The sequence below is a fragment of the Lepidochelys olivacea genome (genome assembly GCF_965140295.1).
Source record: "Lepidochelys olivacea isolate rLepOli2 genome assembly, chromosome: 10".
NCBI lineage: Eukaryota > Metazoa > Chordata > Testudines > Cheloniidae > Lepidochelys > Lepidochelys olivacea.
The window spans coordinates 60647434-60662078 of NC_140420.1; the positions used below are offsets into that span (position 1 = coordinate 60647434).

The 14645-nt window shown below is 39.2% G+C and overlaps 1 protein-coding gene across 13 annotated transcripts in view; it reads left to right on the forward strand.

The window, feature by feature from the left end:
- The window catches only part of RAB27A (RAB27A, member RAS oncogene family), a 73047-nt gene that overhangs the window by 3752 nt on the left and 54650 nt on the right, over positions 1-14645 (forward strand). For 2 of the 13 annotated variants that reach the window (XM_084641614.1, XM_084641616.1), the window contains exon 3: positions 13470-13641. The exons of 8 other annotated variants lie outside the window; for them this stretch is intronic. The gene's annotated coding sequence lies outside the window, so the exon portion shown is untranslated. 3 more of the 13 variants (XM_084641615.1, XM_084641618.1, XM_084641620.1) reach the window with 3 other exon arrangements.

Consider the following 14645-nt stretch of genomic DNA (forward strand, 5'->3'; position numbering starts at 1 on the left):
TTGGTGGGGGTGGCAACCCAAATGCTTCATTTTTATAATTGATCTTCCATATATTATTTTTATATATAATACAATTTTACTAAAGTGTTATAAAAATAAACACCCCACTTATGACCGCATACACAAAATCTGTTTGTTTTTTTTATACCCAGTCTATAGCTCCTTCAGATACAATAATAATATAAATAGAAACAATTTTCTTCCAAATGAATTATTGTGGCTCCCTGGAATTGCCACAACGTGATCTTTGTCAGGATTTTGCCTACTATAAGACCTGGAATTCCATTTGCCTACTCACCAGACAGCTCAGGGGCAGCTTTCCCTGGTGAAAACGGAGCTAGTCCGTCAATCTGTGCAAGAATCAACAACTTAACACAGCCTCAGACAAAACTGAGTAAAGGAAGTTATTGGCATTTGTGGGAGATGGATCTGAAAAAAAAGGCTGGAGAAAGGTAGAGAGGAAACATTTTTTCTTTCCACTTGCAGAAGCTAGGAGGCTAGGAGAGAGGTAGAAAGTAGGTTAAGTATCCCACTCACCAAACAGTGAGGAGGCTCTGGAGCTTGGGGGGTAGAGGGGATAACCCTTCCAGCAACTGGTGGGGGGGAGAGAAGGAATTCTCTGATTTCAGGTACCTACTGGCCAGAGGCTGATAACTAAGATGGAGTTTTTCAAGCAGGATCTAGGCACAGGAATTCTAGAACTCTGCCCCTTCACAATCACTGGGGATTGGTTGTCCCATACTAGTGGTGGTCCTCTCAGCGGCTTCCACTTTTCTTCCCTTCACGTTGGGGATAGTAGGCTTAATCCTATGGCTATAAAAGGCATAATGAGGGACTATGGTTGGAAGCAGAACATAGACAATAGAGTGAGGGTCAAAGTTGTCCATTGGAACGCTTTTCCTAGGAATGTGGTGGATTCTCCATCACTTGAAGACTTTAAATGAAGACTGGATATCCATCTAAAATATATAGTTCAAACAGAAGCTCAGGGTTGGATGCAGAAATTATTGGATGAGGTTCTTTGTCTTGTGTTTATGCAGGAGGTCAGACTAGATCAGTCGTTCTCAACCTTTCCAGACTACTCTACCTCTTTCAGGAGTCTGATTTGTCTTGCATACCCCAAGTTTCAGCTTCAGCCCTGCACAGCGGGACTTGGGCTTCAGCTTTCTGCCCTGGGCCACAGCGAGTCTAACACTGGCCCTGGTGACCTCATTAAAGTGAACTCGTCCACAGTTTGAGAACTGATGACAGTATTAGCAAGTCATTGTCCATATGAAATTTTTGTTTGTATTGGTTTTGCTAGTGCTTTTTATATAACCTGTTGTAAAAGTAGGCAAATATCTAGATAAGTTGATGTACCCCCAGAAGACCTCTGTGTATCCCCGGTTGAGAACCACTGGATTAGATGATCGTACGTGTCCCTTATAGCCTTAAAAATCTATGAATGGAGGTGTCTGGTAAAGTTTTCAAGCTCTGACCTATCCTCTAGAGTCCAAAGGTTAGGTACTAGATACTACTTTAATTTTATTATCTAAAATTCCTTTTAAAACAATGGTAGTTTGCTAGGTATCCAAACTATTCATAATGCACATAATATAGAACATTGTTAATGAAAGAAAAATGCGTATACTACACATTGTACGTGTGGCAGTACTTTCTCACCAATAATAAGTGAGCCACCAGGTTGGTGGGTGGGTGTTGTTTTTGTTTTGTTTTTTTGCAGATGTTGAAATGGTTAATCTTCTTTTGCAGGTCAGCTGTTTTGCAAAGTGTTGTTTTTGAAATTCAGATAACTTAATTTTGGAGAATTCAAGGAACAAAAATGTTCAAAATGCCAAAATACTGCTTTGGTGAATTGTTTAATGACTGGCTCCTGGCTTTTCACCCACACACTGGGCCTCTCTTGACCTGAGGAAAAATGAGTAAGAGGAGGCAGGAGGGAGGCTAATTGGTAGCATCCTACGTTGGTGGGGGAAGAGGGAACTAATGGGTAGCATCATAAGTTGTGGTTCTGCAGACCCGTGCTTATCTTTACACATGTGTGTGAGCAGTCCCTTTGAAATGAATTGGAGCTTTAGTAGGCATCTGCAGGCCAGCATTGCAGAAAGCAGGCAGATTAGTTAGTCATCCAGAAGATGGATCTAGGGAGTTCCTTATCCAAACTGATGTGAACCTAAGGGTGAGGATTCAATCTGGGAATTGTTTCTTTCTTTCTATGAACTGGTTCATCCATCCCTTATTATGAACTACAAGAATGAGCAGCTTATGTCTATGAGCAAAGCCTGCAATGGTCTCATTATAACGTCAGTAGTCTGTGAGCCTACTAGTCTGTAGATGGCTTATTTAATTCTGTTAATTAGAACAATACTGAAATTGTTATACAAAGTTTTATTTATTTGTAAATGTAGCATGCTAGGCTGTCTTAAGCATTGCCTGGCAACGTCTCACCCACCGTGCAAGCTATGCTTATCTAGAACACTGGAATTAAATGTCTTTAGGACTAAGAATCTTGGTGTGGGAGGCTGTTTTCTTAGTAGTAAGACCTTACCTATGTAATTTGCTACTTTTAAGCAGGATCCTGGCCCCTTTTAGGCCAGGTCTATACTACAAAGTTTTGCCAGCATGGCTATGTCAGTTAGGGTGTGAACAAAAACACCTCTTCAGCTGACATAGCTATCCCTGCAAATCCCCAGTGTAGATGCAGATATGCCAACAGAAGAGGGTTTCTGTCAGCATAGCTATTGTCATTTGGGGAGGCAGTGTCACTCAGCTGGCTGAAGTCCTACTTCTGGCAGCATACACAGCGTTTATGCTAGGGGGCTCTGCCAGTACAGCTATACCGGTATAGTGTAGACTAGCCCTTAGAACCAGATGCAGGGTGCACCTCTTTGTTAAGACCTTGCCAACTAATTTAAACCTAGTTTCATAGGTGACTGGTAAATCGGCAGGTAGCAGGAGTGAGTGTGATGTCTGACCCTCAAGCCTTGTAAGGTGCCCAGATACCATGATGATGGGCATAAAAATACTATTTTAAGGCAAAATGTAGTCAATAAACTGGATTCAACCTGGGTTTACTTGGTACATGGCCCAGGTAATGCAAAGTCTGCCTGGGGGTAGGGGTGGTTGGTTACAGAAAGTGGTTGCCATCTTCCAGTGTGAGGGCAGAACTTAGCCTGTGTGTGGTGCTGGTTGAGGAGGAGGCATAGCCAAGACCGGATCCTTAAAGTACCTCTGTTATAAACTAAAGATATCTGCTTCATGCCTCTTCCCCCGCAAAGTATGAGCACTGAGGAAGGAATATGGGGAACCACTATCGGAGACCACCCTTTGTACTGTACTTCTATCTGAGGATACAAATGATTTGTTATCAAGTGATTAAATGTGTGGGATCCATGAATTGTTTAGAATGCTAGAACAGTTTATGCCTGGGTTTCTAATCTTGCGCACACCTTCACTATGATTCTGCACAAGTATCAGGTATATGCGTGTACAGGTTGCCAAGACAGGATCTAACTGGCAATTTGTATGTGCAAATAAAATACCTATGTTGTGCATGCAGTTTTGGTAATTGCATGTAAATCAAGCAAATAATTCCATGCTTGCAGTTCTGAAACTCAAGGCATCACAAGCAATGAAGTACTGTACTCCTGATTGTTGCAATGTCCTTCTCTGAGCTATTGCTTTTGGAATACTGCTGTTAAGAGCATGGACAAAGTAAACAGCACTCGGAACTATCTGGAAGGGTAGATGCTGATGACTGTTTTGCAGAAGTACTTTCATTTAGATTTTTTTTTCTCTCCATTTCTACCTACTTAGAAGTGTCTGGGCTGGCTTGACAGCTGCTATACAGCCCTGAAAATGAACAGCATGTGTGCACCAAGGTCAGCCTGGAGACAGCTGTCTTGTTGCTTTCATAACTGACGGTTATTTTGTTCAGTCTTCCTAGCTGCTCAGTCAAACAGGTATAATGAAATTGGTTGCTATGAGCACTGAGAAGGAAGAAAACAACTCTTTCAAACAAAGTAGAGTGGAGGCTAGCATCAGAGGTGAGGACTACTAACCGACTGAAGGACTGAAACTACTCTAGCCTCCTGGCAATAATGTGCCAAAAAAACTTTATGGTTATTGTGGGCTAGTGGTTTACCTAAATCAGACTGTTTTGTAGGTAGCATATTTTTGCTAGCTAACTTGCTTTAATGCCTGTGAAAAGTGAGTATCTGCTTTATTTTGGTTCTCTTTTCTCTCTCTCTCCCCACCTGTTTTTGAAGCATGTTTAAAATTCATAAATAGTAAGGGTCATCTTCTATGTTCCTGCTGTAAACACATGCTGATGGTTCCATTATAAATACTTAGATTTGCATTGCATTGTGAAAACTTCAGGGATTCGCTTAAAATTAACACACACAACACCAGTCTGCATTGTTTAACTTTTTGATGTTTTGTGGGATGGTTAATGTTGTAACCTTAGCATGAGAAGTGCATAGTAATTGTGGTTATCAGCAGCAAGTAGTGCCTTCCTATAGCAAATTTTTATACTTATTAAAATATAATTCACTCATGTCCAAAGTGTGGATGGTGGTGAAAGGTTAGTATTCACCCCCCCCCCTCTTTTTCAGGTTTTAGAGATTGATTTGATTTAATTTTTATTTTTTCTGGCTTCAAACCAGACTTCATAAGTGACTGACTGCCCCAGGGTGCAGGCAATATTTTAGATTTAATCCCCTTTGGTTTTGCTATGAATTGTTTTTACTTTCGTTTCAGGTAGGATTCCAGTATTTTAAGCTGCTACTGGTGCATAACATCACATAACTAAGGCCCTTTGTTTTTTGGTGGTGGTTTTATTTATGTTTTCCTGGGAATTTATCGGTGTTTATTACAACAACAACAAAAACAGCTGAAAATCGGTGCAAAAAACTATTAATAATTTTTCAGGGTAAATATCGGGTTTTATTTTGGTATTTATGGAGGTGCGGAATTCACTTTCCAGTTTTTCACTTCCTTTGTTAGAACCCCCAAAGGGGGAGATTATGTGAGCATACTTTTTAAATTTATCAGCTGATGCCACACTTTTACAATGAGGGTCAAACAGCACAATGACTTTCCAGAATGGCGATTCGCTGTGAGAAGCTTCAGGGGACATAATGTGAATTACAGTAGCTTTCCACTTCTTTGACAGCTCTTCGTAAAAACTTATGAAAGTTTTTGCGAGGTTGATCTGCTCAGTGACTGGCAACATAGACAAGAAAAGATTTTTGTTTTTTCTGGAATCTCCCCAGATGTGCTTTTGTGAGAAAGTTCTGTTGAGATATTGTTAACCAGATTGCTATACACCTCTGTATTAGAAAATGTGCTGTCTGTTAAAGAATTGGATTCCAGTTTCTTCTGTGCTTCATGTAGTGGTTGAAGTGTTTTCAATTAGGAATTTGAGTTTTGTACAGAGGCTTTGCCTAATTTCTTGAGTAGCTGCTTGAGATTTCAGCTTTTTGACTTTTCCACTGTTGAAATCTTTGTGATCTAAAAATCAAATTAAGATTTCCCCATGCCTTCTGAACACTCTGTACAGCCAAATACATACTAAACCATCCTGTCGGTATAACTGCAACTGAAATGCTGCTTCAAAGGCGATCTCTTCTCAAACATAATAGAAGAGGTTGGGTGTGGGGGTTTTTGTTTTTTGTTTTTTACTTGAATGCTTGAAAACTGCTCCAGCTTCTATTACAAAGTTTTTCAAATCCTCCATTTTGGGGACACCTGTTGCATGAGGGACAGAAACATGCAGTAGGTGAACTGGGCAAGACAAAACAAAGCAATTCAGGTTTTTCGTTCAGCTTTACATCTTGCGTGAACTTCATGCAGTAAGAAACCGAGTTGGAATTCACTGTTGCCGCATCTTTCCAAGTAAGTGCATATTCATGTAAAGTTTTACTGACAAGCTGACTTTACAAACTTCAAATCTGCCAAAATGAGTGCAGGCTTCTCCACAACAAAATAAAAAAAGAAAACAAAATCCCCAGGGCGGGGTGGTCAAGAACATCTGGCGATTTGTCAAAAATCAGAGAACTAACTATATTTCCAGCCAACCTTTCTTTAATTTTGTTGGTCAGAGTGATATCATTCTCCTCCAGATATTTCTTGGTCAGATTGAATTTGGCAAGGATTTTGCAGCTGGACAGAAATTTTGTACAAAGTCCCCCAAAAGACCATCAGCAAGGCCTAGCGGCTGCCATGAAAAACAAAGGGCACGTACAAATTCACTTACTACATCATGTTGATCTTGCTCTTTCTGCTGTGCCCTGATGAATGCTGATTCCAGTGTTTGCTTGCTTTCTGTTTTTGTTTTCTTGTTTTAGGCTTAAGTGTCATTTGCTCTGCAAATGTTTTTTAATCTGGTTGGCCTGAATGTCAACTTTGATGCCACACCATTTGCAGTACATACACCGCAACTTCATCCTTTTTCTCCTGTTTGTTTTTTTAAGACTTTTTCAAATACTGCCTTATGTTCTAAAATGTATTCTGACACCAATTTTCGTTTTCTTCCCATTTTAGTGTCAAATCTTTAAACTGTTTTTTGCTAACAGCTTGAAATGTGTACGTGGAAAGTGTGAGATTTATCAGTACGTTCAGATGCACACGCACTTCAGAGCTTGTGTGCATGCATGTATGTTTGTGTGTATCTGCATGGCTAATAAATAGCCTTACTTCAACAGGCAGCTTTGCACATACACACAGACAAATGTATTATTGTAAAACATCTCATGCAATGTATTGTATTTTTCTAATAAAACAAGTTATTTTTATATAATTGAATGATAAAAAATAGGGTGAAAACTGGAAAAAAACGAATAATACTTCTGATAAAACCTGGGATTTTTCGGTAAAAATCGGTTTAAACTGAAAACGGTGGGGCTTACACATCCTTACTGACGTGCTCCTGTAGCAGTGCTCAAATTTGGTGGTCTGCTAATGCTGGGTCTTGAATTGTGGTGCTATATTTGGTTATACCCTACTTAAACTTGCACTGGTGGCAGAAAGGAAAAGAAGTGTGATTCAAGGGGAGAATGTCATCCCTTGTCCTAGTTTGAATACTATGCAGTAAGACCTTGGTTCTGCTCCTGTTGAAGTTGATAACCAATCTTCCATTGACTTCCATGGGAGCAGGAACTGGCCTCAAGTTGGCTTTTGAAGGCTTCTTTGGCTATAAAGCATAATTGATGTTTGCTTGTTTTGTTAAATTGCAAATTTCAGATATGGTGCTCCAATGTCAGAGATGTAGTAGTAGGTTTCTTTTACTGTGTTTGTGCAGCAGGGACTAGAAGTCTTGGTTTCAGAAAGAAACTCAAGAGAATCCTTTGGAAGAGTTATTGAGAGGCTGCTTGGAACAAGCTGCTAGAATGGAATCTTGTCATAAACTGATTAACAAGGCAATGTTAACTCATATTGCAGAGGGATTTAACCTAAGCTTATGATATTAAAGCTTCTTTTTACTTTTATCTGCAAATGTGAAGTTAATTTGACCTACCAGAACAACAGAAAACTAATTACATTAGTTCTTAAAGTAAATTGTGTTTTTCAACTGAGACATTTTGCTAGAAGGTTTGTAGCCTGATTCCACAGGGTGTTGAACACATGCAACCCGCAGTGATTCAGGAAGTGTTCAGTGCCTTGCAGCCCTGACTTTTTCACAAAACCTTTAGAATTACAGGCAACAACTCCTTTTCTTGGTGGGTGGGAAGGAACATAAGTTGAAGGGGACCCATGTACTGGGAGTCCTCATTTTAATCACCTATTTCAGAAACATCCGTACCTCAGAAAGCATCTTAATTTTTGTGAGATGATGATGTAGAGAGAAATGAAGGAAGAACTCGGTCAGCCTGGTAGGACATGCTTAATTGACGGAGAAATTGAATGAGAGGGGAAATGCATCGCTCCCTATGTTGACAGTACCGTGTGTGGTGATGGTTTAAAAAAATACATGGGAGTTACAAGACATGAGACAGCCTTCATTAACGTCACTACAAGAGAAGGCTAAGCAGTAATGGGCCTCATCCTCCCTGATTGAACTAACCTAGTTATCCCTAGCCTGATTCTTGCTTGCATATTTATACCTGCCTCTGGAAATTTCCACTACGTGCATCTGATGAAGTGGGTATTCACCCACAAAAGCTTATGCTCCAATACGTCTGTTAGTCTATAAGGTGCCACAGGTCTCTTTCCCATGTTCACATAGGCATTGTCTTGACATGAAAAGTGATTTGAGTTTCAGTTTAGCTAACATGCTAGTTAAACTCATTAGTCTCATGAAACCTAGGCTCTGAAGTGCTTATTCGCTCTTGAAAATGTTATTTAGGAGCCTGTCACTTAAGTGGTTTTGAAAATTTTGCACCAGTTAGTTTGTCAAACTGTAGCTTAGGCTTCTTTCTGGGCTAGAACATGAGCTAAAACCAAGCTAATGGTGTTAGACTTCCTACTGTAGTGGCAGAGTATCATACAAAGTTTTGTTGGCATAGCTATGTTGGTCAGCGGTGTGAAAAAACACTCTTGGCAGACGTTGCTAGGGCAGCAAAAACCCAAGTGTAATGTTTGGGGAAGTGATATTACTATACCAACGGAAAAATTCCTCCTGTTGGCATAACCTGCATCTACACTAAAGGCTCTGCAAAGCATTGATTGAGTAGACAAGGTTTAAGGCCTTCTACTCAAGACAAAGCCATAGTGAGGAAAAAGCTTTACAGCTTTTTATGGGGGGGGAGAGAGAGAGAGAACTCTGTCCTATTGGTTAGCTGTAAAGCAGCTCTGTATTAGGAAGACTGCCCTTTGTATTGAAAGACCCCCCCCAAAAAAAGGGGGTTCCCAGTCTTAGAGACGAGTTTTAAAAGGCAATATTTCTGTTCCTTTACTGTACTAGACCAGATCAGCCAGAGCAAGGAACAAATATGTTCCTTGTTAAACAGCTAACAAAATCATCCAAAGGACAGGACTTGGTGGTGGTGGTGGTGGTGGTGCAGGACTTCAACTACCCAGACATCTGTTGGGAAAATAATACAGCAGGGCACAGATTATCCAATAAGTTCTTGGAATGTATTGGAGACCATTTTTTATTTCAGAAGGTGGAGACAGCTACCGGGGGAAAGGCTGTTGTAGATTTGATTTTGACATAGGGAGGAACTGGTTGAACATTTGAAAGTGGAAGGCACCTTGAGTGAAAGTGATCATGAAATTATAAGAGTTCATGATTCTAAGGAATGATAGGAGGGAGAACAGCAAAATAAAGACAGTAGATTTTAAGAAGGCAGGCTTTAGCAAACTCAGGGAGTTGGTAGGTAAAATTTCATGGGAAGCAAGTCAAAGGGGAAAAACAACGTAAGACAGTTGGCAGTTTTTCAAAGATACATTATTAAGGGCATAAGAGGAGACTATCCCAATGCATAGGAAAGATGGGAAGTATGGCAAGAGACCACCCTGGCTTAACCAGGTGATCTTCAATGATCTAAAAATAAAGAGTCTCACAAAAAGTGGAAACTAGGTCAAATTACAAAGGATGAATATAAACAAATAACACAAGTATGTAGGAACAAAATTAGAAAGGCCAAGGCACAAAATGAGATCAAACTAGCTAGACACATAAAGGGTAACAAGAAAACATTCTACAAATACATTAGAAGTAGGAGGAAGGACAAGGTAGGCCATTACTCAATGAGGGGGGGCGGGGGAGAGAACAATGTGGAAATGGCAGAGGTGCTTAATGACTTCTTTTGTTTCGGTTTTCACCAGGAAGATTGGTGGTGATTGGATGTCTTAACATAGTAAATGCCAGTGAAAATGAGGTAGGATCAGAAGAGGCTAAAATAGGGAAAGAACAAGTTAACAATTACTTGGACAAATTAGATGTCTTCAATTCACCAGGGCCTGATGAAATGCATCCTAGAATACTCAAGGAGCTGACTGAGGAGATATCTGAGCCATTAACAATTATCTTTGAAAAGTCATGGAAGACGGGAGAGATTCCAGAAGACTGGAAAAGGGCAAATACAGTGCCCATCTATAAAAAGGGAAATAAGGACAACACAGAGAATTACAGACCAGTCAGATTAACTTCTGTACCCAGAAAGATAATGCAGCAAATAATTAAGCAATCAGTTTACAAATGTCCAGAAGATAATGTGATAAGTAACAATCAGCATGGATTTGTCAAGAACAAATCCTATCAAACCAACTTGATAGCTTTCTTTGACAGGGTAACAAGCCTTGGGTATAGGGGGAAGCAGTATATGTGGTATATCTTGACTTTAGTCTTTTGATACTGTCTCGCATGACCTTCTCATAAACAAACTAGGGAAATGCAACCTAGATGGAGCTACTAGAAGGTGGGTGCATAACTGGTTGGATAACTGTTCCCAGAGAGTAGTTATAAGTGGTTCACAGTCATGCTGGAAGGACATAATGAGTAGAGTCCCACAGGGATCAGTTCTGGGTCTGGTTCTGTTCAATATCTTCATTGATGATTTAGATAATGGCATACAGAGTACACTTATAAAGTTTGCAGATGATACCAAGTTGGGTGGAGTTGCAAGTGCTTTGGGATTAAGATTCAAAATGATCTAGACTAACTGGAGAAATGGTCTGAAGTAAATAGGATGAAATTCAATAAGGACAAATGCAAAGTACTCTGTTTAGGAAGGAACAATCAGTTGCACACATACAAAATGGGAAATGACTGCCTAGGAAGGAGTACTGCGGAAAGGGATCTGGGGGTCTAAGTGGACCACAAGCTAAATGAGTCAATAGTGTAACGCTGTTGCAAAAAAAGCAAACATCATTCTGGGATGTATTAGCAGGAATGTTCTAAGCAGGACACAAGAAGTAATTCTTCTGCTCTGCTCTGATTAGGCCTCAACTGGAGTATTGTGTTCAGTTCTGGGTGCCACATTTCAGGAAGAATGTGGACAAATTGGAGAGAGTCCAGAGAAGAGCAACAAAAATGATTAAAGGTCTAGAAAACATGACCTATGAGGGAAGTTTTCAAGTATGTAAAAGGTTGTTATAAGGAAGAGAGAGAAAAATTGTTGTTCTTTATCTCTGGGGATAGGACAAGAAGCAATGAGCTTAAATTGCAGAAAGGAAGGCTTAGGTTGGACATTAGGAAAAACTTCCTAACTGTCAGGGTAGTTAAGCACTAGAATAAATTGCCTAGGGAGGTTGTGGAGTCGTCTTCACTGGAGATTTTTAAGAGTAGGTTAGACAAACACCTGTCGGGGATGGTGTAGATAATACTTAGTCCTGCCTTGAGTGCAGGGGACTGGACTAGATGACTTCTCAAGGTCCCTTTCAGTTCTATGATTCTATGGGACTGTTAAACTTAAACCCAGAGAAAAATATCCAGACAACTGTAGAAACTGCATTGTAATTTTTCACAGTATCATACAGTGTATTAAAATTCTTCTTTCTAAGGAAACTGTGGTAGTTACTTATTCTTTCTTTTCATCACTACCACAGCTTCCTGTAAACTGCAATCTCTTTGAGATAAAAAATGCACTTACTCATCAACCCATTTTGCCATACAGATAAGAATCACTGATCTGTTTAAAAAAATAGTGCATTTCTAATTCTTCTCATACTAAAAGCAGAGGCATCAGAAGCTGTTGGTTTATTTTTTTAAAGCTTCTTTCAAGAACATGGGGGGCTTGTTATTTTTGGTTCTTACTAGCTTAAATACCACTTAGATAAAAACAGGCTCAAAATGAGTACTCCCAGAAAGTGAAACCAGTAGACATCCCACCCATACTAAAGCTATAGCCTGCTAATAACTATGCATTTCATCCATCTGTTATGTTCCATCTTCCGTTCTTCTCAAATAGAGCTTCTTTCTTTTTAATGGTATGGGGATTGCAGAAAAATAAATGTAAATTTTGTAATTTGCCAGGGTACGGACCTACATGAGTCAAGTTAGTATATGTAAACACTAGTCTTACCTTCTTTTCTGTTGATTATTACATTCTTTATGCTTTCAGTTTGACATGTTTTGCCAAATCTATCATGAGCTAAAAACAACAATCATTTACTTATTTTTGTGGTCACATCTTGTATTTAAAAGAACCCCACAAACAACCTCCTTCCAACCCCTGATCCCCGATCCCCAATACACTCTCGACTAGGATGTTCACTGCAATCTGGATTCTAATCTCTTTCTACACTTTGTGTCATTTTCTAAAAAAATAGAGCTTTTTAATAAAATCCATTTCTACTTCTACACTACAAGGGGCTGGAACCCATTTCACTTTTTTTTTCTTCTCTCCTCCCTCCCCCAGCCCCCTTACCTCCCTTATCTAAAAAAGGTTCAAGATAAGAAACTGAACATCCTATATAGATTGGAACTTAACACTTGAGTCTGATCAGATGCAGGACTTGCATGAGTTATACTGTGTGGTTCAACATTACTTTTATCCCTTTTATGTGGATCTGAAGTCAGCACCTGAATTTTACAGATGGAGAAAGTGAGGCAGAGAGGGCAAATATTGGGACTAAGGCCACACTGCAGGTCAGTGACAGAGTTGTGATAAGAACTCTGGAGTAGAGCTGGGCAAAATATTTTGGTCTTTTTTTTTCCCCTTCAGGAAAAGGTGCAGATTCAGCAACACAAAATGTTTCATGATTCATATCTATTGCACCAAATCGTTTCTCAGTCCTGCCCCCCACCCTCCAATTTGGAAAAAGTTTAAGTGTTTTGTTTCAATACTTTTGAAATGTTCAATTTGTTTGGGCTGAAACAACTTCATTTTGTAATTTCCTTACATTTTACCCTTAAAGCAAATATGATTTTTTTTTAAAAAAGCTCAAAATTGATATGAAACCTTTCAGGTCAAATTAAAGTGTTGTTTGACCCCAAACTCCTCTCTTCTGCTCTGATTTAATAAAAATTCTGAAAAGTTTCATTTTCAGGTAAACTCAAAATGAATTTTTTAAAAATTCAGATCTGCCAGCAAACTGAAAAATCCATTATTCACCTATCTCTGCTCAGGAGTTCCTGACCTTAAGTCCCTTTCTCTAGTGTGCACTGCTTCACATAACTCGAAACTTCTGAGCAGGGTTAATGTGATCAATGTCAATATAATGATACTTCACACCTACATTGTACCTTCCATCCAATGATGTGATGTTAAACATTAATGAATCAAGCAGAGCTGGTTGAAAAATGCCAATTACTTTTTTGTGGGAAACTTTCAAAACAAACAAAAACCCTGAAAAGAACTTTTAGCTTTTCAAATGAATGTTTGGTTTTCAAACATTTTTACTGGAAAATTTTGTTTTAAAACCAGAAAAATTCAACCAATATGAAAATTTTCTGTTCGAACTTTCAATTTGGTGTCAATTATTTTGTCAAAATATGATTTTGGTGAAAAAATTGACCAGTAGAATTAAGCCTCCCGCAACTCCTAGATGACCTCAAGTAGTAGTATAAATTATGTTTGCAGATGAGGAAGCAGAGGGAAGTGATTCAGGAAGGAGCTGAGAATAGGACCTACCTGTCCTGCCTTGAGGTGAAGTCAGTAGGAATGCAGAATGGAGCCTAGGAGTCTCTGCAGTACTGATGAAGAGCTGGCAAGGAGAGCTAATATTTGGCTATTTTGTGGGGTTAAGGCTAAGGTAAGTTCAAACCAAAAAAAAAAAAAGTGCTTTTGAAGTATGTATTCATTTCACAGTAGTACATTTGTGTGTCCTATTATTGAAAAGATACTTGTATCCCAGTGAAGTGTGTCCTCAAGATCATAACAATTGTAGCTTTTTATTAAATATTGTAACCTTTTAACTCCTTGGGAACTAATTACTTACTATTAGTGTGGAGAAACTGGATTGTCTCATTAGTGCTCCTTAATGTGAGAGACTAGGAGTAAGGAGCCACTGACTTCAAACATACTTCTCCTACTTTTATTTGCAGTGGTAAAAATGCAGTAATTAGTATAAATAATGCCTAGATTTACTGTCTGTTACAATAAAAGAAAATTGAAATTTTACTTCAATCCCTTTTTGCTGCTGAAAACTCTGTTAAAAGCAGTTGTCTTTGTTGCTTCCAAAATGATGTTTTGGATTGCACGCTTCAAAGAGAGCTTGACCTTCATTCATTTTAATCACTGCAAGGACATTTCACAATCAGACACTGGCAAAGTTTAATCTTTACCTTTCTACCATGAAGATTTATCATCTGGTCTTTATACTAGAGTGAGGCAAGTACAAAAGGATCAACATAATGCTTTCAGCTCTCAGAGTTGCATATTCGAGAACGTTGCTGTATTCACTAACTTTGCATAACACTAGCTCTGAACGGAGAACTCATCCAGTATATGGTCAGATTTTCTTTACAGTGCTTTACCCATAGATGAACTGTCAGTTCCTCCTTTTGATGTTTGATCAAGTAAGGATGATGGTTTTTGAGAGGCGCGCGCGCTCTCTCTCCCCGCCCCCAAGGAGATTTCTCTAGCGTCTTACCTAATTCTGTAGTAATAATGGTAAGAATCAGTTTCATTACCAGTCTGTCTCCTCATATTCCTTGTGCTCCTCCTTTGGTCCTGCTCCCCTATCATTTGGTTAAGAGTTTTTTATTTTGGGCTTTGCTTAGTTGTCAGTGATTTAAAAACAAAGTGCCATGAATC